This window comes from Phoca vitulina, unplaced genomic scaffold (assembly GCF_004348235.1).
Source record: "Phoca vitulina isolate PV1807 unplaced genomic scaffold, GSC_HSeal_1.0 scaffold14, whole genome shotgun sequence".
NCBI lineage: Eukaryota > Metazoa > Chordata > Mammalia > Carnivora > Phocidae > Phoca > Phoca vitulina.
Window position 1 is genome coordinate 34,952,436 of NW_022589717.1, and position 27,520 is coordinate 34,979,955.

The following is a 27,520-nucleotide window of genomic DNA, read 5'->3' on the forward strand; positions in this document are numbered from 1 at the left end:
CACACACACAGAGTAACAATAATTTATCAACTCCCAGAGATAACTAACAGAAAAACAATAGTGAATACTGTTCTTACAACTTGTATTTATATATTGGAAGGTATTTTAATTACGTTTCTGAAATTTCCTTAGTAATTAATATTCTGGAGACTAACAACATTTTATTAATGCTTATTGTGTGCTAAGCAACATGCTACATGCTTTATATATGCTCTCATTTACAATTCACTAATACCCTGTGAGTAGTGTGCCATCATAATACTCATTTAAGAGATGAGAAAACAAGGCTAAAGGTTAATTCCCAAGTTCATGCAGACTTATAAATGACCTGGCAGAGATTCAAATTCTGATTCCACAAAGCAGCTATTACCCACTGTGCAAGAGCATGATTTGAAACTGCACTGGATATAATTAGCTACAGATGTTAAAAATAAAACATTTGTTAATTTAAATAAAATAATACTTAATTTCTTATTTTAAAAAAAATGTTCCTCTAAAAATTAACTAGTTTCCAAAGTTTTATCTCTTGGGCTAATCAGGTAGATTCTTTTTCCCATCAGGAGTAGTCAAGATTCTACAAAGAATACACTAATGAAAATGCTTTGCTTTTAGATACTTGGAAATAATATCTGGAATTATTTGTTTGTAAAAATGTTGCTTGGACATAGAATCAATCATAAGCCAATCTTATTGTTCCATCATCATCGCTTTGCACAAACAATTCCAAAACATAATAGCTTAAACAATACTATCATTTCCCTCAGTACTGTGAGCTGTCTGGAATCAGCTGGATTGCTCTCACTTGGTGTTTCATGTGGCTGCAATCAGGTGGAGGCTTGACTAGACTGGTCATCCAAGATGGCTCATTTACATGGCAGGCAGTTGATGATGGCTGTTAACTATACGTTCTGCTGGAGCTGATGACTGGAACTCCTGTGTTGATATGTAGCCTTTCCATGTTACTGGGTTTTTCAGAACAGGGAAGGTGAGTTCCTAGACAGAGTGTGCCCAAATTGACTATTCTAAGACATCCAGTCAGAAGTGGCAAAGGATTCCTAGAATATCACTTCTGCTTTATTACACAAGTCAAGCAAATCAGTAAGGCTGTTCAAGAGTCAAGGAGAGAGAAATTAGATTCCTCCTCTTGTGGAGGGTTACAATGTAGATACAGAGTGAAGAAAGTGATGGTGGCCATATTTGGTGATGACAATACTATATTTATAAAGGAAATCCTTGTCAGAATACAGTCAATCATTTTAATTGTATTTGAAAGCAAATTGATAGATTATACACTGAAGCACTGGCATGAAAAGTTTGATTGAAAACATCCCATGCGGCCTCCAAGATTTCTCTTTTTAAAGGACTGGAATTCAGGTTTAGAGAAGAAAAGGAAAACAAAAAATTGGTGATGTATTATACTTAAAGCGTGTTTCTATTGGCTTGAAATGAGACTTGATTAAGCAAGTTCTGTGTAATTAATCTGAATTTGTTTTGCAGTGGACCACCAAGAGTAAATTTGGACTTTCTGGGTTTAAAAATAGAGAAAGATTGTTCACACAAAAGAAGGTGAAATTCACTTGGTTTATGGTAGAAATGAATTATAATAGTTTGAACCATTTACATTCCTAGACATTGGTTTAGAAAGAGAGAATCCATCATTGATTTAAATGAATAGGACTCCTAGAATAAGACTATTGTCACTAAATAGTTAAAGGAATATTTTTAGCTGCTTGTTCCCTGAATTCATACAACCTCATAAGTTAGTTATTTACTTCTTATAGGACCTGCCTTACGATATATACCCATGAAGCTAGAAACCTGAACATCTGAAAGAAAGAGTAGGAAGAGTGTAGGGCGCCTGGGTGGCTCAGTTGGTTTAGCATCTGCCTTTGGCTCAGGTCATGATCCTGAGGTCCTGGGATCCAGCTGAGCAGGGAGTCTGCTTCTCTCTCTCTCTGCCCTTCTCCTGCTCCTCCCCCCTCAGCCAACAACACTCATGTTGGCTCACTCTCTCTCTCTCAAATAAATAATAAATACATAATTAATTAATTAATTAATTAAAAAAATCTTTAAAAAAAGAAAGAGTAGGAAGAATTAGAAAGAATTAGAATGTCTGAAGTTTATTTTTGCCTGATGGACAGAAATAAATGAGGAGGATTATTTGACTATCTTAATTTCTAGGAAGATTAAAACACTGGAATTTCCATGACTTAAGTAAAAGGGTAGTTATTTAAGAGATGAGGAAAATTTTAATAATGAAAATATAATACTGACCAAGACAACTTGATTCAAAATTTGGTGTTAAAGAAGCTTGAGTCATCAAGAGAAATCAGTTTATAGGAAGCTCAGCTTATCAAGGCTTGTTTACAGCTAAGGTGCAGGGTAGTAGGGAGAAGGCAGAATAATGTAAATGAAAGAACAGAAATTGCACTATTGATTATTTACTCAAAGAATACAAAAACACTAATTTGAAGGGATATATGCGCCCCTACATTTATTGCAGCATTATTTACAATAGCCAAACTATGGAATTATCCCAAGTATCTATTGATAGATCAATCGATAAAGAAGATGTGTATATCTATCTATATAGGAATATTATATATATAGGAATATATTTATATTAGAATATATATATTAGAATATTATTCAGCCATGAGTCTTTTACAGTTTTCTGAGTACAGATTCTTTGCCTTTTTGGTTAGATTTATTCCTAGGTATCTTATGGTTTTGGGTGCAATTGTAAATGGGGCCGACTCCTTAATTTCTCTTTCTTCTCTCTTGTTGTTGGTGTATAGAAATGTTACTGATTTCTGTGCATTGATTTTATATCCTGCCACATTACTGAATCCCTGTATGAGTTCTAGCAGTTTTGGGGTGGAGTCTTTTGGATTTTCCACATAAAGTATCATATCATCTGCAAAGAGTGAGAGTTTGACTTCTGCTTTGCCAATTCAGATGCCTTTTATTTCTTTTTGTTGTCTGATTGCTGTGGCTAGGACTTCTAGTACTATGTTGAATAGCAGTAGTGATAGTGGACATCCCTGCCGCGTTCCTGACCTTAGGGGGAAAGCTCTCAGTTTTTCCCCATTGAGAATGATATTCGCTGTGGGTTTTTCATAGATGGCTTTTATGATATTGAGGTATGTACCCTCTATCCCTATACTCTGAAGAGTTTTGATCAAGAAATGATGCTATACTTTGTCAAATGCTTTTTCTGCATCTATTGAGAGGATCATATGGTTCTTGTTCTTTCTTTTATTAATGTATTGTATCACATTGATCGTTTTGCAGATGTTGGACCAACCTTGCAGCCCAGGAATAAATCCCCCTTGGTCGTGGTGAATAATCCTTTTAATGTACTGTTGGATCCTATTGGCTAGTATTTTGGTGAGAATTTTTGCATCCATGTTCATAAGGGATATTGGTCTGTAATTCTCCTTTTTGATAGGGTCTTTGTCTGGAATTGGGATCAAGATAATGGTGGCCTCATAAAATGAGTTTGGAAGTTTTCCATTTCTATTTTTTGGAACAATTTCAGAAGAATAGGTATTAATTCTTCTTTAAAGGTTTGGTAGAATTCCCCTGGGAAGCCATCTGGTCCTGGGCTCTTGTTTGTTGGAAGTTTTTTGATTACTGTTTCAATTTCCTTTGTGGTTATAGGTCTGTTCAGGTTTTCTATTTCTTCCTGGTTCAGTTTTGGTAGTTGATACATCTCTAGGAATGCATCCATTTCTTCCAGATTATCTAATTTGCTGGCATATAGTTGCTCATAATATGTTCTTATAATTGTTTGTACTTCTTTGGTGTTGGTTGTGATCTCTCCTTTTTCATTCACGATTTTATTTATTTGGGTCATTTCTCTTTTCTTTTTGATAAGTCTGGCAAAGGGTTTATCAATCTTATTAATTCTTTCAAAGAACCAGCTCCTAGTTTTGTTGATCTGTTCTACTGTTCTTTTGGTTTCTATTTCATTGATTTCTGTTCAGATCTTTATTATTTCTCTTCTCCTGCTGGGTTTAGGCTTTATTTGCTGTTCTTTCTCCAGCTCCTTTAGGTGTAGGGTTAGGTTGTGTATTTGAGGCCTTTCTTGTTTCTTGAGAAAGGCTTGTATTGCTATATACTTTCCTCTTTGGACCGCTGTTGCTGTATCCCAAAGATTTTGAACAGTTGTGTTTTCATTTTCATTTCTTTCCATGAATTTTTTTAATTCTTCTTTAATTTCCTGGTTGACCCATTCATTCTTTAGTAAGATGATCTTTAGCCTCCATGTATTTAGTTCTTTCCAACTTTCCTCTTGTGATTGAGTTCTAGTTTCAAAGCATTGTGGTCCGAAAATATGCAGGGAATGATCCCAATCTTTTGGTACCGGTTGAGACCTGATTTGTGACCTAGGATGTGATCTATTCTGGAGAATGTTCCATGGGCACTAGAGAAGAATGTGTATTCTCTTGCTTTGGGATGGAGTGTTCTGAATATACCTCTGAAGTCCATTTGGTCCAGTGTGTCATTTAAAGTCTTTATTTCCTTATTGATCTTTTGCTTAGATGATCTGTCCATTTCAGTGAGGGGGCTGTTAAAGTCCCCTACTATTATTGTATCGTTGTTGATGTGTTTCTTTGCTTTTGTTATTAATTGGCTTATATAATTGGCTGCTCCCATGTTAGGGGCATAGATATTTATAATTGTTAGATCTTCTTATTGGATAGACCCTTTAAGTATGATATAGTGTCCTTCCTCATCTCTTATTACAGTCTTTGGTTTAAAATCTAATTTGTCTGATATAAGGATTGCCACCCTAGCTTTCTTTTTGTGTCCATTAGCATGGTAAATGGTTTTCCACCTCCTCACTTTCAATCTAGAGGTGTTTTTGGGTCTAAAATGAGTCTTTTGCAGACAATATATCGATGGGTTTTGTTTTTTTATCCAATCTGATACCCTGTGTCTTTTGATTGGGGCATTTAGCTCATTTACATTCAGGGTAACTATTGAAAGATATGAATTTAGTGCCATTGTATTGCCTATAAGGTACTGTTACTGTATATTGTCTCTGTTCCTTTCTGGTCTATGTTACTTTGAGGCTCTCTCTTTGCTTAGAGGACCCCTTTCAATATTTCTTTTAGGGCTGGTTTCGTGTTTGCAAATTCCTTTAGTTTTTGTTTGTCCTGGAAACTTTTTATCTCTCTTTCTATTTTCAGTGACAACCTAGCTGGATATAGCATTCTTGGCTGCATATTTTTCTCATTTAGTGTTCTGACTATATCATGCCAGTCCTTTCTGGCCTGCCAGGTCTCTGTGGATAGGTCTGTTGCCAATCTAATGTTTCTACCATAGGTTACAGATCTCTTGTCCTGAGCTGCTTTCAGGATTTTCTCTTTGTCTCTGAGACTCATAAGTTTTACTATTAGATGTTGGGTTGTTGACCTATTTTTATTGATTGTGAGGGGGGTTCTCTGTGCCTCCTGGATTTTGATGCCTGTTTCCTTCCCCAAGTTAAGGAAGTTCTCTGCTACAATTTGCTCTAATATACCTTCTGCCCCTCTCTCTCTTTCTTCTTCTGGAATCCCAATTATTCTAATATTGTTTCATCTTATGGTATCACTTATCTCTTGAATTCTGCCCTCGTGATGCAGTAGTTGTTTATCTCTCTTTTTCTCAGCTTATTTTCCATCATTTGGTCTTCTATATCACTGATTCTCTCTTCTGCCTCATTTATCCTAGCAGTTAGAACCTCCATTTTTGATTGCACCTCATTAGTAGCCTTTTTGATTTCGACTTGGTTAGATTTTAGTTCTTTTATTTCTCCAGAAAGCGTTTCTCTAATGTTTTCCATGCTTTTTTCAAGCCCAGCTAGTATCTTTATAATCATCATTCTGATCTCTAGTTCTTACATCTTACTAATGTCCATACTGATTAGGTCCCTGGCAGTTGGTACTGCCTCTTGTTCTTTTTTTTGAGGTGATTTTTTTCTGTCTTGTCATTTTTTCCAGAGGAGAATAAATGAATGAGAGAACAAAATGCTAGCAGGGTAACAACAACCCAGAAAAATATACACTGAACATATCAGAAGAGACTTGAAACTGGGGGAAAAGAAAGGGAAAGAAAGAAAAAAGAAAAAGATAAAAAAAAAAAGAATATGATCAAATATGATCAGGCTGGTAAATAGATCAGTGCCACACACTAGATTTTGGGCGTATTTTGGTCTGTTAGAAGAAACTGCCTCCCAAAATTTTAAAGAAAGAAAAGCTTATATGTGTACAAAAATAAGGGTAAATATGATGAAGGGATGGAATATGACTGTAAAGATGAAAACTATAAAAGATTTTATAAAAGGAATTAAGAAGTTGGTTGATAAAAGAAAGAAGAGAAATTTAAAAAAAAAAATAGGGAGAGAATGTGATCAGGCAGGAGACTAGAACAAAGCCATACACTAGAGATTTAGGGTATATTTTGGTCTGTTAGAAGAAACTATCCCAAAATTTTAAAGAGAGAACAACTTATATATATATATACCAAAAATAAGGTTAACTTCTATGAAGGGATAGAATATGACTCTAAAAATGAAAAAATAAAAAGATTTTTAAAAAAGGGATTGATAAGATGTTGGTTTAAAAGGGAAAAAGAAAAATTCAAAAAAAAAAAAAAGAAAATTAAAAAAATTAACTTTGAAAGACTAAAGAATCATGGAAAAAAAGCCAAGAATTGTATGTGCTGTATTCTCCTAGCACTGGAGTTTTGCCATTTTCATCGATCTGTAAACTTGGTCTTGGCTGGCTGTTCTTGCTGATCTTCTGGGGGAGGGGCCTGTTGCAGTTATTCTCAAACATCTTTGCTGGAGGCAGAATTGCCCCGCCCTTGCTGGGGGCCAGGCTAAGTAATCTGCTCGGGTTTGCTCTCGGGAGCTTTTGTTCCCTGCAAGCTTTCCGTTTGGCTTTGGAGGACAAGAGTGAAAATGGCAGCATCCCAATCTCTGCCCCAGAGGAGCCGAGAACTCGGGGCCCCACTCCTCAGTGAGTCCCCAGAGAAAAGCACTCAATCACTCCCGTCTCCCTGGTCTCTGGCCACTCTCCATGCTCACCCAGCCTGTGACCGAGCATTTCCATCTCTGGCACCCAACCCCGTGTGGAGTCTCCAAACCCAGCAGATCCCTGCAGTGAGCTCCCACACCACTCCTCCTGGGGGAGGAAGGGGAGTCTCCCCAGATCTGCCGCTTGTTGGGTCCCTGCTAGAAGAGCAGTGGCCCGACTGTGCTGAGGATCATGGTTTATGACAACCCTGAGCTGAGAGCCCACTCCTCGGCTTCGTCTCTGCAGCCGGCTTCCCTGCTCTGATACCTGGGAGCTCTGCCACACTCAGGCACCTGACCCTGAGGGTCCTGAGACCACACTGCCCCAGTGAGAGTTCCACCCCCCGCTTAGCCACTGGAGCGACGTCCCTCAGCACAGCCAGCTTCTAAAAGTTCCGATTTTGTGCTCTGCTGCTCTATCCCTTGCTGGTTGTGGCTGATGGAGGACCCCTCCCCAGCTGTCTGTGTTCCCGAATTTTGCCTCAGATTCACTTCTCCGCACATCCTACCTTCCAGAAAGTGGTTGCTTTTCTGTTCAGAGAGCTGCTGCTATTCTTTTCTTCGATCTCCTGTTGAGTTCATAGGTGTTCAGAATGGTTTGATACCTATCCAGCTGAATTCCTGGGACCAGACGAAATTTACATCTCCTACTCCTCCGCCATCTTGCTCAGAGTCTCCCGTATGGTGACTAATATAACATAATAAAATAAAATTAAAAAAGAAAAAGAAATTCCAAGTATCTCAAGGAGACTGTTAGCAAAAGAAAGAAAACAGTGAGGTTTTTGTTAAGTAGACACTGGAGAAAGGGGTTCCATATTATGTAGTGCCTGGAAGTTTGGCAAGCTGTTGTTATGTTGAAGAAATTATTAAAATGGTTGATTTGGCTAAGGAGATTTCCAGGCACAATGTTAAAAGTGTCAAATGATTTCTTTTAGCCATGTATAGTATGATATGAATATAGAGAAATGATCAAAAAAGGAAACATCAAGGATTCAAACAGAGTTTAGAGAGATGTAATGAAATTAGGAAATGTTGGGTTCAAGCATTAAAAAAAAAAAAAATTACCCCAAAAGAATCCCAACAAAAACGCAGTTAAAGTCAGAAATGACCCCCTTCTTTATTTTCCTTATCCTGTTATAATTTTTTCATGTTCTCTCTCTTTAATCCCTAATTTTCTAGTACTTGAAATTTCTATATACTTTTGTCAAGCAAAGATAGAGAATTTTTATAATTTATGCCATTGTGGCATTTATAATTAGAATGGATGATAGATCTTGAAAAGATAATTGGAAGTATAATAAGTGCTAATTTGGGTAGGGGTTAACTCAGCAGATCTGGATTGTCCAAACCTGCACATTCCAAAAAATATTTTGTCCCTTGATCATCTGCTGGGACATAACCTCTAAGCCTTGGAAGTTTCTGCCTGATAAGGGTGTCTTTGTTTTCCTGGATCTTTGCACCATGTCAAATTGTTTATGCTAACAATGTGATTTATGGTGGGGGACTTGGGCCACACGGTATCAATTTGGCCTGTGGAGGAGCTAGAGACTAAGAAGTGAAGGGTCAGCTATGGGAGCTCTCTAGGCCTACATGACCAACCTAAAAAATCCATAGACACCACGGCTCTAGAGAGCCTCTCTAGGTGGTAACACCTTATGCATGTTGCCGTACATTGTTGCTCAGAGAATTAAGTGCTATCCATAAGACTCCACTGGGAGAAGACAACTGGAAGTTATGATTTTATCTTTGCTGATTTTGATCATTATCCTTTCACAGTAATAAACCATAACCATGAGTGTAACATCTTCTGAGTTATATGAGTCCTTCTAGAGAAGCATTAACCTAAGGATGGTCTTCCCCTGACTACAGTTAGGGATGCTATAAGCATGAGATAGAATGAGATATGAAGAATGAATCAGAGTTATCTATATGAAGAAGGAAGAATGTTTATTCTTTCAATTTCAAGTAGTGTATGTTTTACCCATAGGTTTGAATGAATGAGTGAGCATGTAAACCAGCTAGTCTAAGCATGTTGAATCTTAAGAATAGTAAATAAAGTTTAAAAAAGTAATAGAGAAAACTAATATGAAATTCCATTTAAATTAAGTTGAAATTTAAACCAGCACAGCAAGCTTATTGGATATTGGTCTGAAAATGCTCTTGATAAAATTGATGCATTATTAGGAATGGTCAATTATTATTTCTGACCAGTGAAAATGCACAGCTCTAACATGCATATGACTAGATTTGAAGTTAGATGACCTAGATCCAAATGGCTTAGTAGTCAAATATTGTTAAAAAAATTCACCAAAATTTTCTGGGCCTTAGTTTCCTTATTTAAACAATGAAAATAATGATAGCTCCTCTACCTATCTCACAAACTTGTCATGAAAGTCAAAATATAATATTAATAAAAGTATACCAAAAGTTATAGTATATGACTCTACTATTTGTTTGTCAATGTCATTATCATGGTTTCCAAATTCTTTCTTCTCCTTTTTTAAATTACTGAACCACTAATACTGCCATCACCATGGCAACCACTATGTTATTATTACCATTAACTATAAAATTTAAGACAAAAAGGTCAAACACATTGAGATTGTTGATTTAGTAAAAACCACATTGAAAAAATAATCTCTGGATTTTCCCTCAAAATGATGTTAGGAAAATAATATTAATTGGAGAGGCAAATAATGTTAGCCATATTTCTTGAACAGAATATATAACACCATTTAATTAAATAATTATTTATTTATTTATCTATTTATTTATTTATTTTAGAGAGAGAGAACACAGAGAGGAGGGGCAGAGGGAGAGGGATAGAGAGAGAATCTCAAGCAGACTCTCCACTGAGCATGGAGCTCAACACGGGGCTCAATCTCACAACTCTGAGATCATGACTTGAGCTTAACACACTGAGCCACCCAGGCGCCCCTATTTATTTATTTACTTATAAAAAGAGAAATATTTTCTACTAGGTGGTGTTATTTATTTATTATTTATTTTTTTTTAAGATTTTATTTATTTATGTATTAGAGAGCGAGAGAGAGAGAAACAGCATGAGAGGGGAGAAGGTCAGAGGGAGAAGCAGGCTCGCCGCCGAGCTGGGAGCCCGATGTGGGACTCGATCCCGGGACTCCAGGATCATGACCTGAGCCGAAGGCAGTCGCTCAACCAACTGAGCCACCCAGGCGCCCCTGTTATTTATTTTTTTTAATATTAGACACAATCAATACTGAAAACATCATGAATGAAATTCTTTGTTTTGGGTCAAATCAATCTTCCTTCAACAAGTGAAAAATCTAAAGACCAGCTAGTCAGGTATGTTATTGTCTATCTTAGATAGTTGTGGAAAAAGAAAAGTATTGGGGTGCCTGGGTGGTTCAGTTGTTAAGTGTCTGCCTTCAGCTCAGGTCATGATCCCGGGGTCCTGGGATTGAGCCCCATATTGGGCTCCCTGGTCAGCAGGAAGCCTGCTTCTCCCTCTCCCACTCCCCCTGCTTGTGTTCCGTCTCTCGCTATCTCTCTGTCAAATAAATAAATGAAGTCTTAAAATACAAAAAGAAAAGAAAAGTATGATGAAGAATAAGAATTATTCAAGGAATTATGGAAAATAGGGACTGTCTAAAAGGAAAAAAAATATTCACCTCATTGCTCCTTACACTTTACTTGAGGATTTTATGCACTGTTAATTTATTCATTGAGTTCTGGTTCTAAATGCTCCAGTGGAATCAAGACTGCATTTCTCGAGGGGCAGGAAAAAATGCCATAGGGTTTTCAAATCAGAGTTCATGTTAATAAGTCTAAGAGCAAAGGCTTGTCTGCTGAAACAGGAAGATTAACTCTGCATCTATTTCTGTCCCTCACTTTTTTTGTTTTGTTTTGTTTTGGCATTAACACGAAATGTGTTTTGTTGACTCATGGTGTGCCATATTAGTTAAATTAAACATCAAACATCTGTCTAACTTTAAGATTATAACATGAATATCTTGGCAGTCTCAGTAAAATTTGAGCTGTTAAAGGCCCTCAATCAGTCTAAAAGATAGAGCTGCCGTAATGGCAAACTCAGCAAGCAATTACATCAAAGGATTTAAAATCTATTTCAGTAATGCCTTCTGGATAATGACATTGATCTCAGCACTCCCCTTGCAGATTTCCTGGTATTGCAAAGCAGGGTTCTGCATGGTTTCACATTTAGAAAAACACTATTCACCATTTCTTTTTATGTGAACATAGTTCGTTTCTCTTGAATACACCTATACAGCTATTTCTGACACAGCATCTATAGCCAATAGACTTTTCTTCATAAAGCCAAAATTCATGCTATGTACACAATTCTTTCTTTGTTCTCTTCTGTCACACCAATTTTGCCAAGGTGGTAGAAATAATCAGAGGACTTTACTAGTTTTTACATTCATGCCTTTTCTCCTACTCTAGACAAGCAATATAAATAGACCAATCAATCAATATTTTGTCCTTTCTCTTTGTATTTTAATCTTCATTCAGTTCGCTTACCTTTAGAAGTTGATGTGCATAAAGGAAATTATTGTAAGTTAAATAAATTTTCATAAACCTAAACCTATTTCTTCTTCTCTTTCTTCCCTTCTTTCTTTCCTTTCTTCTTCCCTCCCTTTCTTCCTTTCTTCTATCCTTTTCTCTCTCTCTCTCTCTTTCTTTTTTTTTTTTAGCAGCTTCTCTAGTGAATGAATATGTAGATGTAAATTCATGCTTAAATTTGGGTGTTTTAAAGCACCTGTCTAGTTGGTCAAAATCATGTTGCAGCTTTCTATTTTATAATAAATAAAAAATACAAATCAAATTCTACTAGGGACTACATATTTTTGATGCCATATATATAGTTAACACATGTGAGACAATTTGATTGTTATTTATTTGTTCTTCGAATCTAGAACCCAGTCTATGCCAGAATCCCTAGTGTACCATTACACAATAGTGGAATAAATCTTGTATTGTTAAATCTCTTCGTATCATCTTCTAAACGTGCTAATGTGCTTTCTATGTAAAACAAAATAAACACTTTTTTTGGCACCATATCCTGTCAGTTGCCTACCGTGCTTTTACAGTTAGACAGTTTGAAAGAGTTCTTAAAACTGCTGTGTCAGTTTCCCACCCCAATTCATTCCTCTATCTTTACTTAAGCTCCTAGGGGAAAGATGATTAAGGGTAGTTATTCACCCTTAATCACCTGATGTCTCCCTACCCCATAGTCCATATGTACCTATTTGAGTATACTGGGGCATTTCGGGGATATGAGAGTACTCAAACTTCTATTACTCTGTTATTCAGCCCATTAATAACCAAGGCACCATCCTATCCAGTTCAGTGACAGGAAGGAGTGCCTAGATTCAACTGCAGGGATTTGGGCAGGAAGTAGGGAGGGAAGATAATGTGACCTTGTAAAAGCAGTTCTTTGGGCTGATTCAGTGCACTGTTGTTCTTTCTACATCTGGATATAAAGTAGGAAATCAAGTGTTATATATTTTACTGTCCTGTCCCATAAATGCCAAACTGGATTCTCCCAACTGGGAAGATATGGATAGAGACAAGTGCGAGGACCCTTGGGACCCAATAACTATAATGACCCTTTTGAACTACAAGTCTCTGAGATTGATGGTTTTCCTAGTTAGAGCCTATGGCAGAAGAAAGCAACTTCCACCTGTAGATGCCTCTCGGAGTTTTGGACATGTTGTCTCCCTGACAAAGCTTAGTATAACCTTGCTTCTAGGGTCTTGTTAAAACTGAATGCCTGACCTGTGAAGACCTATAACTCTCTGGTCTGATAATACATTTTTAGGTTGTCAGTTCAATGACTAATAAGGTGAGAAGAGTCTTGCTTGTCAAATGGCAATGATATGTTCCAGAATGCTGCTAGTCTGGCCCCAGTCATATATCAAGTTTAGGTGAAAAAATAGCAGGTATCCCTGTAGTGGAAACTTTGTCCCCCACTTTCATGTCTGAAGCAAAATTGTTGTCTCAGATTCACAGAGGCTCCACTAAATGTCTGGGCCTGTCTCACAGATAGTTTAAGCTGGAAGCTGATGGTGTCTTCTGGGTTGGGCTGCTATTTAGATACAGTGCTGATTCTGTAGAATCAAAAATGGTCATGATTGCTCCACTTAGTGGGCAGTACTGAAAGTCATTCTCATGGTTCTGATTAATGCTCCCCTTAATAAACGCTGTTACACTTTTACTGATCCCAGCTGTTTTTGGTCTGCCACTTAGAAAAATGCAGACCAGTAGAATAAAGATACCTGTTTTGGGGGCTACAAACTGAGGAAACAAGTAATGATTGCTGATTAACTGGATTACTTGTGTAAATGCCCATGGTAAGGGCCTATTTTCTGATGAAACTGTCTGGAATCAATTTGTTGGCTAAGCCTGCATCACTCAGATTGCTATCTATACCCATCATCATACTGGACATGGCAAAATATCTGCAACCATAATAGACTAGGCATAAAAACCTCCACGTCTCTGATGCGGAGGCTACCACTTAATGCATACTTGTGACTAGTGCCAAAATTTGATCTATTTGTCTCTCATTGAGGGAAGTCATATGGCACAGGACATTGTCCCCACCCACTTCTGACAGTTTGACTACGTGGATTTTTGACACCCCCCACCCCTTGGTTATCAGTGGTTCTTCACCTCTGTTTTAAATTTTTTTAGCTTACAGTATTGCCCTTCTAGTATGATCCAGCTGACTATTGTGGCCCTTAAAACCAGTTTGTGTCATGTGTTCAGTTTTCTTAACCATTTGCAATCTGGCAATTGATAACCAAAGTATTTGGTGGACTTTCAATACTCCCTTTCATCTGATACTATTCCTTGTTGGAATAGCCTCCTTAAAAATTGACTCAAAAAGATTTCCTTCTCTGCTGTCTCCTTAATAAGGCAGCTCGGTCACTCAGTGTAACTAACCTCAAAATGGAACGATCTCCATTTAGCCACTAGGTCAGCCACTCCATCTGACCACAGTGGTCAGAATAAAAAGGGTAGGGTTATATAGACCTACTTTGAGAGTGTAGGAATTTTCTCTGCCCATTTCTGGGTATGAAAGTTTTTTTCTTTTTCCTAACAGCAACTCTAGGCTAGCCTGCTTGATACACCTTCTAGGTGGAAGCCTTGCCACAAGAGGCCTAGTGAATTCAAACTTGTTCTGATTCAGCCACCAAAATTCTCTTGTTAGATCAGTATGGTTATAGATCTTTTGGGTAGTGACCATTTGGTTGAATATATTGCTTGTCTATTCCCTCTATAGTGTAAAATATGGGCCATAGTGAAGGACATAAGTGGTTTCTGACTCTTCCAAACAAAATAGCCTTTCTTGAACCTGAAATCTAACATAAGAGCTGAGTTTGAGCAAGAGATGATTGGGAAAATGTTGAATTTATAGCTACCAGAAGAGCTACACCTGAATGTTGTACCAACACCTGAATGTTGTCACAGTGGTGAGATAACAACAGTGTTGGTACCTGAGGGGGGACTCTCTTTGACCTTTGAAAGTACAGGTGAGGAAAGAACTTCAATCATCTTGGTTTTCAGAAACACCCTGCCTGTAGCCTTCCTCATGAAAGAAAATACCTTGGTGTACTTCTCTTCAACTGTTGCAAACACTGCAATTTTTTTTCTATATATATTTCAAGTAACCGCAAATAGGAAACCAGATGGGGGAGTCCCAGGCTGGGACAAATAATGGTTATCTCCTCTTTGGCAGAACAGGGAGAGAAGGTGGCCCCTACACCCTGGATGTTAATAAAAGGAATAAAAAGAATGCGTGAGTTGGGAAACAAAAGGAAGAATAAGATTAATAAATAAAAACAAAGACCTGGAAAAAAGCGACAATCTCAACAATACCTGCAAAGCTAATATCTGTAAGGCTGGGGGTAACGGAATAACATTTTAAAGAATAAGGGGACATAATAATAGAAATTGGGTCTTGGTGTAATCATAGGTAGCACTGATCAAATGCAGAATCATGAAGGTATTAGTCTAAGGATCCAAAAATATGTCCTGACCAGAGGTAGTGTTTGTTGATTATTTGATAAAGGGCTGACATTTTGATTATGGAATGGGTTGGACTCTCCCATATTTTGTGAAGACTGGAAGATAACATGTACTGCTTTTTGGTTTTTGGCTTTTTTGGATAGGGTATTGGTTTTTTTACTTTGTAGTGTGACACAAAAGGGCCCTACATGCTAGGGGAAACTTCTGCAATATTATAATTTACATTTTATATATATTAACTATATCTGGACATAAATAAAAAGAGACTCTGGCAAAGGATGTTTATGTAAGGAAACATATGTGTTTTGAATGACAGAAGTACTTCTGTCTTTGATTTGTGTAACTTATTAGTCAAGTGACTAGGTATCTCATTGGATAGCATTAATTTGATCTGTGTTTAATTTCATTCTTAAAGCAATGACAGAAGAGATAACAAGAAAGACAGAGATTAATGGAAGGCAAGTCCAGCCTTACCTACCTTATGTTGACATTTCTAGTGAATTCAGGGCCACTGAAAATGAAATAATTTGTTATCAGGAACATGAAAGAAATGTATTTTAAAATTATGTTAAAGTAAAAATGAATAAGTAAATAAATAAAATTAAGTTAAAGTAAGTTCTTATCCTTAGATTCAATCCACTGTAGACTAATGTAATGATAGCCAATATCAGCAACAGAAAACAAATAAATATAAAACAAGCACATACTTTCTTCTTTGTCTGCTCTCTGCCCTCCCGAAATAAGAATAATAGAACTCATAATTAAGAATTATTAAGAAATTATAAGGAAAGTATTGATATGAAAGGATTGTGGTAAGTAAAATTAACACCCCTCAAAGTTAGACTAGTTAATAGAGTGCTAACTGCTGATGGTTTCAATCAGTGTATATTGTAGATTGCATAATGCTATTTCAGGCATGGACTATAAAAAATTAGTGAGCTGAAAATAATGACAGACAATCTGAATTATGGTAACATCACTATTTCCCATCTAATATTTATACCTTATTTGCAGTTTTATATTCATCCTCATTACTGTCAAACAGCAGCAGCAAGAGCAGAAACTACTTCACTGTTTTCCTGTAATAGATCTTCCCTGCCAGTGGGAATAAGAAAGTTCTATTTCAGTAATGAAATTAGAACTCCAATCCCTTATTGTAGAGAAAAATGCTCATGCTATAAGTTAATAATTTTGTGACTCTCAAAAGAATAGCAGTTGAATTTCATTCTATTATTCATCCGAAATTTTCTCATAAGCACAAGGTGGTTAGGAATGATATTCCTAAATACAAAGAAGAGAAAGCATGCCATAAAGAGTCTATTAACATTGCATTTCCTTTTGTTAATGGATATGGCTGAAAGATAATATTTATTTGCATGTGTATTATTGATTAAAATTTGATGCCAAAGAAAAATATTTTGGTTATTTGTGTATTTTACATTATTAACTTTGATAATAGCCATAAAAGAATAACATATCATTGAAAATATACACTTAAAAATCTACAGAATATTGATGGAATATATGTGCTCTTTTCAATAATTCTAGTTGTTGTTCTCTTGCTTTTGCACATAATTTGCCCTGACAGCTTTTTAAATTTTGTCATTAGTCTATGTATGTCTTTTTATTATCTTCAGACAAAGGGTATTTTTTTTACTCTTATAAACATCAGAGTCTAGTACAAATATATAATAATACATGGGAGGCCCTCAAAAGAATCACTGAAAGGTTGCAAGCACATAAGTACTGTAGGTAGATTCCTCAGGTAGTAACAAAGGTAAAGGTTATAAGAGGGGCAAAGCTGGAGGGGTGGTTATGATAGGAGGTATTGCAGTTTTGGTGAAAGGTGATGAGGCCCTGAGTAGAGAAAGATTTGAGAAATATTTATCAGAAAAAAATATAAGAAAAACTTGTTGACTAATTATGGGAAGGATGAAGGAGAAGTATAGGATGGCTCAACGTCTCCTGTTTGGATAACTGGGTGCTAATAGTTGATAATGGTAATGCAAGAGGAGACGCATTCTATTCCACAGGATCATTCTATTAAGTAGGCATTGATATATCTCCCTTAACAAATGAGATCTGGAAACTGGGTCAAGTTACTTGCTCAAGGCCAGGCAGCCAGTACATTGTGTAATCTCAATAAATGGAGGTCTATACTATTATTATTACTATCATTGTTATTATTATTATTACTACTTTGCCAAGTCCTGGGAGACAAGGAGTGTCACATGAAAAGCCTATGAGGACCTTCTGATGAGGCTCACATCAGGGAACTAGGGAGCTCCCAGGAGACTCCTGGGAGGGGGGGCTCCTGGCTTATAAAGACTCCACTGTGTGAACAATGCTGGCCCGCCAAAGTTAAAAATGTCAGAATGGTTGGCTGCAAGGTCACTCAGGCATTCAAAAAGTTTTAACACAACCTCGGCTGTGAGGTTAAATCTCCAGTTCTGAAGCAATGGGCTTATAATTCAGAGACCTAGAAGAAGTCTGGCAGAGCTGCCACTAAGAAGCGTGGAAATTGTCCCGCCCCTGGAGGTAGTCCCCCCCGCCCCAGAGCACATTGAGTGGGGCCTATCTTTCCCATAAGCCTCTATTGCTCTTCCTTCCAGCAAAGGTTTATTGATCACCAACTAGATGCTAAGTCGAGGAACGGGATAAAGCAGTCTGTGGGAAAGGCATGAACACTTTCCCCAAGGCAAATTATTACACCAAAAGTTAAAGCATACTGTGAAACGTTCTGTAATGGAGGATGTAAGGACAACTATCCCCTTATGGCAAGGTTATTATGGAATTAAAGGAGAGGTGGAATGCAAATGTTTGTTGGTAAAAATTCCATCTAATGGCTTCTAGTTCCCCAATGGAGTGGGGATCTAGCTCCCAAGATGGTGAGTGCAGAAGTTTGAGAAAAGTGAAGTTCTGAAATAATTTTGAGGCTGGGAAAGACAGTTGACCAGGAAAATGACATAAGCTACAGAAGGCAGGGAGCTTTCTCAGTTTTGTTCGCTGATGCAGCCTAAATGCTTAGAATATGCATCTATATATGTATATATATATGGAATGAATGAATGAATGATTACCTTTCCAGTAGTATTACAGCTATTCTTTCTCCACCAAGACTATATAGTCTCAATGATTACTTTGTGTTGTGTTTGTGTGTGTGTGTGTGTGTGTGTGTGTGTGTGATTTTTATCCAATAGGTATTAGCTACTTACTACAGGATAAGTTTAAAAAGGCAGAGAATTGGTATCTGCCATATAGAAATGATGAAAAAGAATGGCCGTGGGCGTGGGTGGCAGTGGACTATGGCCTAAACTGTGTACCATGAGGAATGAAACAGAAGAGGTTACTGATGATTGGGGAGTATATGGAAGGATCAATGGAATGGGGGCCCTGACAAGCTTGGAAAACTGCATGTTGAGGACAGAAATTAGAAGGACTGAAGAAGTTAGAAGTTAGAGGGTAGGATATCAGAGGATATTATTTCAGAAGGTAGAGCTGTCCCTGATAATAAGCTCCAGGTTTTGGCCATAGTCTTATTGGAATGAAGATAAAGCGCTCTGAGGTGAGAAGGTCTACCACAGTGTTCTCCAACAGAAACATACAGAAACTAAACATAAGCCACATAATTGAGCCACAGGTGTAATTTTTTGATTTTCAAGTAGCCACACTTAAAAAGTCAGGAACAAACAGGTGAAATTATTTTACTAATGTATTTAATTTAATTGAATATATTCAAATCTTTCAAAATGTAATCAATATAAAATATCAATAAGATATTTTACATTATTTCATAATAAGTTTTTGAAATCTGATGTGTACTTTACATTTATAATACATCTCAATCAGACTAGCTGCAAATCAAGTGCTCAGTAGCCATGGACCCAATGGGAACACTCTGGGGATGGGACTATGAGATCTTAGAAGCCAAGCCAAGGGAGAAAATTGAGCCTTGCCAATAGCAAAGGGACAGTCCTGTGGCTAGCTCTGGATCTCTATGTCAAACTTGAGCTTTAATTTACTAGCAAACTTCTCTCTAGGGTATGGTTGAACTAAACTTTGGGCCACCAATACTTTTAGTTGTGAGAGGTACTCCTGGGTTACTGGAGTTCCTAGAATACCAAGATACCTCATTAGCTTTGGGAGTTTCTCACTACAATGACTCTCATAAAATCTCCAAATTGTGACCCTTTGGTATTGACCATCCTCCCAGATCTCTGGCCTTTGAGGGAATTTCTAAATTCATCTCCACAATTATTTTCTTAAATTATAGAGATGCCCCCCTTTCTTTGTTGAACTCTTCTCGGGGACATGTCTCCCCTCTGTTCTGTGGCTCTGGGCATTACTAGTTTATGCCTAGAATCTCTTGGGACACTTCTGTGCTTTTCTATCTGTCACTTAGAATAAAGTGTTAAAAATCTCCAACTATAATTATAGATTGCATATTTCTCTTTTCAGTTTAATCATTCTGCTTCATGTATTTTGAATCTTTGTTAGGAGCATAAACATTTAAGATGCTTATAATCTTGTTGGTAAATGACCCCTTTACATAATATAAATGCCCCTCTTTCTGGTAACTTCCTTGTTCTGAAGTCTGTTATGTTTGATATTCTCTTAATTATCAGTGTTTTCTTGATTATTGTTAGTATGATTGTTCTATTTCCATTCTTTTACTTTTAAACTATCTTTGTCTTTATATTTAAAATAGTTTTTTAAAATGGATAGTGTATGGTCCAACATTGGGTCCAATGTTCTATCACCATCTTTTAATTGGCTGATATATTTAATAAAGTTATTGATAAACTAGGGTTAAATTTACCTTCTTGCTAGTTGTTTTTTTGTATTTGCCCCATGTGTACAATGTAATACCAGCCTTAATTACCTCTACAATTACTATGAGGTACTGGTAAATAATGAGGGTGAGAACTAAATTTTAGCAGGGCTGTTTACAATGTTGTTTGTCCACCATTAACTTTAGGCCTTCCCTATGCAGCTGGATTTCTGAGAGGATTTATCTCTACACTCTTGCCCCTCTCCCACTGATAGACTCCTACTGCTTTTTAGTGTTGCTAGCCAGGTGATGGTTGGGGTTTTCTGTTGTCCCTGTCTAGCCTCAGGCCTACACAGGCCCTGTGCACCTGTGGCTTGAGGGTAGTGCTTTTTCAGAGATCTTTCTTCTCCTTCAGCAGTAGAGTACATGTAGTTGATTGGGCCCAGGATAGATTTTGGTCCCTCTGCTAGGAGTAGGGGCTTTTTCCCCTTCTCTAACCACAAAATGTATACATCTGTGCCATGGCGGGGGCGGGGGGGATGAGTTTTGCTATCATTCTTCCAGTGATTTAATGCTTTCATTCATTAGGAGAGACAGGTCCAAGGAACCTGGAGGTTTCTTGAAGGGACTACTAATACCTGAACTGAGTCTAGAAAAAGAATTAGGAAATATCCGGGGAAAGAAGAGTGGGAAGGGTATTTCAGACAGGGAAAGCATTATGAGCAAAGACATGGAAACACTGACCAGCATGGGGGCTTCAGGAGAAACACCGAGCTTTTCTCTGCTTTGGAGCAAAAAATACACAGAAGAGAGAAATTCTAGGAGAAAGCTGAAAAAAGAGAGAGAGGGAGGAGAGAGAGAGGAAGGGAGGGAGATATGACCTAATGGAAGGCCTGTGTACCATGTCAGTAAGTATATACTTTATTTAGTTTGCAATAGAGAGCCATTGAGGTTTGAAAGCAAGTGAATATCATGGTCACTTTTGTTTCAAGGATATTGCTCTGGTAGTGGTAAAGAGAAAGATTTAAGAGATGGAAAATTGGAGTAAGAGATTAGTTAGGAGGCTACTGCACAGTTTCAGTGAGAGACAATAAAACTCTGAACTACCAAGGTAGTAGCACAGATTGATATAAGATGCAGATTTGGGAATATTTAAAAGGTAAAATAAACAAATCTTGGTGACTGACTAGTTTGGGGAAGGATAAAAAGGAAAGAAAAAAGGATGACTTTTATGTTTCTTACTTGACTGAGTGCTACAAATGGATATTGCAAATATAAGAGCAAAAGCAAGTTGGTAGCAGAGGATTGTATTTTGAAGCTGTTAGGTTTGGAATCCTGTGGTAAATCGAGGTTGAGAATATTCTAAAGCATTTGGATTGAGGAGTATGAAGCGTAACAGAAAAGTAAACATTGAAATAACTAACCTGAGTGGATAACTCACTTAGGTCTTTTAAGACTGCAAGAGAAGACCCCACTGGCTAAAGGTCCAAATCCTGCTCAGTGGGGGTGGGTGGGGGTGAGGGGTCCTATCCAGCACAGTACTTGACACAGTAGGTTCTCAATAAATCATGAATGCATCAACACTTGAGTTTGTGAAGACAGGCGCCTCAGATTCTCTACCCTACTATCAAAGCCTGCAGCCTAATCCCTAGGGAGCTGGGCCTCTCAGAGCTGCTCACAGGACAAGGGCACTCACCAATACCATGTGGCAACTGCAGCAGGGCCCTAAGCCCGACCTTTAACTCCACTGGTGTAAAAGCCGTTTTCTTGTTCAAGCCACTCCTTACAACAACCCTATCAGGTCGGCATTCATATGTCCCATTAGAGCTGAGATCTGGGACAGGTCAGTGACTTACCTAAGGCCCGGCAGCCAGTGTCCCGTGTAGCTGCAGTAAACAGGAGTTATGAGGGTGGTGATGCTGCTGAGTGCCACTGACCACCTTCAAACGCAGAGAAGGCAGCTCCCATCCCCAGGAGGCTCAGCTTTGAGGATGTTCTCTGAGGACCCTGCGCATCCACGGCCAGCCAAGAGGGCCTGGTGCTGTGAAGCCTTTGGCTGAGGAGCCACCCTCAGAGACCCTGAAGGCACAAGCCGTGCACAACTAACAGAAAAGGCGGGGCCTTTGGAAGTGTCCTTTGGCACAAGGGGTGTCCAAAAGTCCCTGAAGGCACCCAAAATGTTCCACCAGAACGTCTTCTGGGAAGATGAATCAAGAACTTTTGTTTCACAGAAGCAATGAGATTAAATTCACCACCTTGAGGTGAGGCTGCACAACTTCCTTCAGAAAGAGGGAGGAGGGCACTGCTCAGCCCCGCCCCTGGCATGGCCCCTCCCCCACAGAGCAGGGGGCGAGGCCCTCCAGCCCTGGTGTTCCTCCCTTGGCTCCTTCAGTTCCCCAGGGGTATGGAAGGCCCCTGGGTACTAAGCCACAGACGCTGGAAATAGAGCAGTAGAAAGATGGACATGGCCCATGTTCTAGAGGAAGATGGATAATTAAGTCAAGACTTAAAATACAGTGTGAAAACTGTAATGGGAGTAGTAAAGGAACATTTCCCAGTTTGGGAGGGTCAAAGATGAGAGAGAGGGGAGGGGAGAAAGAGGGAGGGGAAAGGGGGGAGAGATTCTTTCCCATCTGAGGCTTTAGTTATCATGGGAGCTCAATTTCCTATTTAGTGGTATATACACTGTTACAAAACACCTAGGAAAGGGTCTTTGGTGTTCATTTCTTTATGCTTACTGTTAGGGAATCTAGTATATCTGCTGAGTTGGTGTGAGGGCAGAAGTTTAAGAAAAGTAGAGAAGATCTGAAATAGTTTTGAAGAGGATAAATGTTAGTGTTGACTAAGGAAACAACAAATGTAAGCTTCACAGTGACAACTGCTTAGTAGGCACTCAAAAGTATACATAAAAATAAATAAATATACCTAGAATTAATGAACAAATGAATACATTTCAAGCTGTTGTAGTTGTTTATTAGTTGTAGACTCATTTGTATGATTTTATCCAATAGGGCTGAGTCATTTAAGCAGAGGGCAGGTCTGGAAAAGGCAGGGAGTTGGGATTTTGCTAGGCAGGAATGATGGAAGAAAAGTGAATGGGAATATTTAGGATGGTACTTAAGTGATGGATCATGAAGTCTACTGTGGAGGAGGAAATGATAGCACAAAGTTGCTGATGGAAGAATCAAAGGACTGAAGGTCCTGGCAAGGTTGAAGGATTGGCATATGAAGGCATAAGCTAGAAAGGCTAGAGATTGAGGTCAGAGGGTGGGATATGGCACTGTATTATTCAGAAGTCATAGAAGTGCCTTGTGGTAAGGTCTAGGTGTTGGCCATAGCCATATTGGAATGGAGGTAAAGGAATCTGAAATGAAAAGACCTAGGAATTGAGAAGTCAACTTATTGGATGGTTCATCAATAGGAATTCAGAAGTCTTCCAGATATTTCCTCCCTACAAGATCCTTGCCCTGGTCTCTATCCCATTACTCACGCCACCTCACATGGTTTCTACAAGTATCTACTTTCAGACTTGACAGCAAACTTCAGTGCCTGAAGGGACAGTAGTGTGGCTGTGGGCCCAAAGTCAGGAGTTATGTTATAGAGAGGGCTATAGAAGACATCTGTTTTGTTTTTGTTTTATTTTGTCACCTTTCATTCATTCACTTTCTATAAACTGTACTTCTATTGCCCTCTGGAGAAACTGACCCCATTTTTCAGTCTTGTTTCTATATGTTTATGGGGTTGTCTTCCCCCACACCTCTATTCAGAGTTGGCCAAAATTGGAATTTGACAAACTGACCACAAATGACTATTTTAGGGACAGGCACATGATCCAATTGATGCCACCTGCAGGGACTTGTAAGAAAACACTGCATTTTCAGTGCACTTGAAACTGGCAGGATGTAGCTTTCAATTCACTAGCAGCTATCCAGCCATCACCTGAAGCCTGAGAATGGATCCAGCCCAGAAGAGAGAGAGCCAAAATAGGCAAACAAAACTAACTCCTGATGACATCCATTGAGGTCCTGCATCAACATTGTTGCCTGAAGCTAACTCTGCTCCCAGGCCCTTCAGTTATATGTGTCAATACTTTCCCTTATGATTGATCACATACCAGAATGTTCTCTATCACTAGCTTCATTGTCTGTGTTAATCCACTAAACATATATTAACTTTGCTGTACCTCAGTAGGTAAGAACAATACCTTTTTTGAAGAGTGGTGAGGATTAAGTGGGATAGTAAATATGAAATCATAAATTTGTTCCACAGCACTGAGGAGCAGAAAAAGTATATTACATTTTCCACTTAAAGTAAATCTGGCTCTCAGCCACCATTTAACAGGGTGAAAAGAGTTTAGATATCATGGGAGCTCATTTCCCTATTTAGCAGGATGCACACTGTTAATAAATACTTAGGAAAGAGCTTTTGGTGTTCAGTCCCTTATGGTTGCCTTTAAGATGCTCATTGTCTAAGCCTAGAGGATCCATTCCAAGGCAAATGACTCCACAAACTCTAAGCCATATATAAGCAATGACATCTTTTGCTGAAGGCATTAAGACCTTGATATTTGATTTAGTTCTTTTCAGCAAACATGTTTGCCAAATCAGAGATCTCACTGCCTCTACACAGTGGAGTGCCACTTATAAAACCCATCACAACTTCCTATTTTTCAAGTCCCTGACCACATTACCACACTTGTGCAAGTCCTTTCTTTTAACCTATGTCCTCTTTTATCCCTCAGCTCCTTTTTCTACCATTGCTTAACTTGTAGTTAGATGAGGACTGCCACCACTGATAGAGTCCCATTCTTCCAGGTTTTGTCCATAATGCCGACAAGGTTGTGTAACTGGTGCCTAGCAAGTTCAGTTTAGGCCAGGAAGTACAAAAGCTATTGATAATCCCTAAGATAAGAGTCCCAGAACTTTCTAGAGGGGAGAGGAAGGTAGAATTATTCTTTCATTTTTCTGAGAGTAGCCTCTGGCAAGAGTAGAGAATATAATTAATAATTCAAGTAATTATCCTTCTATAAATGTAAATTATGTGGCACAGAGTAAATAAGTAGAACAGAAATAACTCATCCAGTTAGGGTCTAGTTATACTCTCTCTCAAGTGAAAGTATTGCCATGACCGCCAGTATTTCATGAACATCACCTCCTTCCCAGGGTCTCAGAATAGAAGAAAAAACAGACCTGAGTTCAGAGTAAGGGGTGTATAGGCATCTACTTGAAAGTCACAGAACAGTCCATCAAAATGATGAGCAGATTATACACTGAAGACAAGGTCCTGCACATTGTCATCAAGCATGGTTGGAAGGAAGGTATTACGATTACCTTTGCCAAAGAGGGTTTCACCATGCCTGATAACATCTGCAGACAATTTTTTCATGCTTAAGGGTGAGTTCTGTGAACACTTCCATCACCAGAATATTCTATACTACTCTGAGGAGCCTCAGGGAAGTGGGGTCTAGGTCAGATATGCGGGTTGGGAGTTGGTGATTCATGATTCAGGTATTGGAGTGTAGTCTTTATTGTTTTTTCTTCTTATAGTAAGTCCCTGACAGTTTTCATAGCTCTCTTGTCTTCACTCCCTCCCCCTCCCTTCCCTTCCCCTCCCCTCCCCTCCCCATCCTTTCCCTTCCTTCCCCTCCCCTCCCCTCCCCATCCTTTCCCTTCCTTCCCCTCCCCTCCCCTCCCCATCCTTTCCCATCCCTCCCCTTCCCTTCCCCTTCTTTCTTTTCTTGGTAATGACAATATTTTAAAACCAGAAGGAATTTAAAAGTATGGTGTTAACTTTCTTCCATGATCCTGGTCACTTTTTAGAAGCCAAAGCTGGCACTCAGTAGGAGCTGAAGCCTACCCCTTCCTTTTTTTTAAGCTCACAGTCCTGGGATATTGTAAATTTATACTCCATACCCAGTAATGAAAAAAGATATGGCAATCTTATTAGTAGATACCAAAATACTTGACAGGAGTAAATATCTTTGGTTATGAGATAGAAAGACAATCCAGTTCAGATGATGTGTTAGCACCTCTAACTAGACTGGTCATTTTGAGTGAGAGAGTTTCCTCTTAGAAAGGAATGGAAAAACATTTTCTGGCTAATTAGAAGAGACCCATACCTACAAACAGACTCCAGGGCAAGGGTAGGCTGGTCTGGGGTAGCTGATATCTTTGGCTTTTGCTGTTAGTCTTGGCTGGGGACACAGGCTCCCTGGGGATGATGGAAGTTGGATGCCTCAGACACAATTCTTGATTCATGAGTCTTAATAATTCTCCAGTGATGTTTTTCTTAACCTTGATCTACCTTATCTGATTGTACAGTTCTAGCTCTCACAGCCAGTTTGATAGTTACAGAACTGGTCATTTACTTTGCTCAAGATAGGAGGGAACTCTGTAGTCCAGAAATACCTATCTATGTGCTCTCCCTGGGCCAGAATGTCTTGTGCTGGCTTTCCTTCCATGGAAGATACCTAACCCAAAGCCCCAAGTTTTTTTGTTTTGTTTTGTTTTGTTTTGTTTTCTATTATTGTGTGTTGTTGTTGCTTATTTATTTAATGACCAAGGCAGTGACTATCACTATGTCTATTGCCTATGTAGTCATCTCTGGTTTCAGCTGAGCCTGGTCTGTGTTCAAAGGCTGTCAGTGACTTAGATTTTGCAGGATATTTTCCTGCTTTTTGCTTTTGTTCCTGGGGAAAATTCAATGTAAGAAGAGACTCATAATTTTCTCTTTTTTTTTGGAGGAAACTCCCTCAGTGATAAGAACCATAGTCTCTGCTAATCTTCTGATTTAATCACAGTGGCTCTCCCCTGTTGTTTGAGATGTCCCAATATCCTCCTCAAGGTATGGTTTGTGTCTCCAAAGATCCTCATCAGTTGAAATTAACTTCTCTTCCTTGCCTTCCTCCCCTGGGGGGAGTGGTGTGGTAGTGTGATGCAGGAATCTGCAGGGTTTGAAGTTTCGAAACGGGGTCATGTGCCTGAGATAGAAATGCTCAGTCATAGGCTGGGTGAGCATGGAGTGTGGCTGGAGACCAGGGAGAAAGGAGTGATTGACTGCTTTTCTCTGAGGGCTCTCTGAAGAGTGGGGCCCTGAGCTTTTGGCTCTGGGGTTGGAGATTGGGAGGCTGCCATTTTTATTCTCATCCTCTAAAGCTGCACAGAAAGCCATCAGGGAACAAAAGCCACATAGAGCAAACCCAAGCAGACTACTTAGCCTGGCCCCCTGGCAAGGGTGTTATAATTCTGGAGCAAAGACACTTGAGAATCAATGCAACAGGCCTCTCCCCCAGAAGACCAGCAAGAACATCTAGCCAAGTCCATGTTTACTGATCAATAAGAACTGCAAAACTCCAGCGCTAGGAGAATATAGCACATAGAATTCATGGCTTTTCTCCCATGATTCTTTAGTCTTTCAACTTTAATTTTTTTTCAATCAATTTCTTATTTGATCAACTCCTTTTTAAAATATTTTTTAATTTTCATTTTTATAGTTACAGTCTATCCCTTTATTGTATTTAATCTTATTTTTGTATATATATGTTTTTCTTTCATTACAATTTTGGAATACAGTTTCTTCTAACAGACCAAATACACTGAATATCTAGTGTATGGCTCTGTTCTATTCACCTGTCTGATCATATGCTCTTTTTT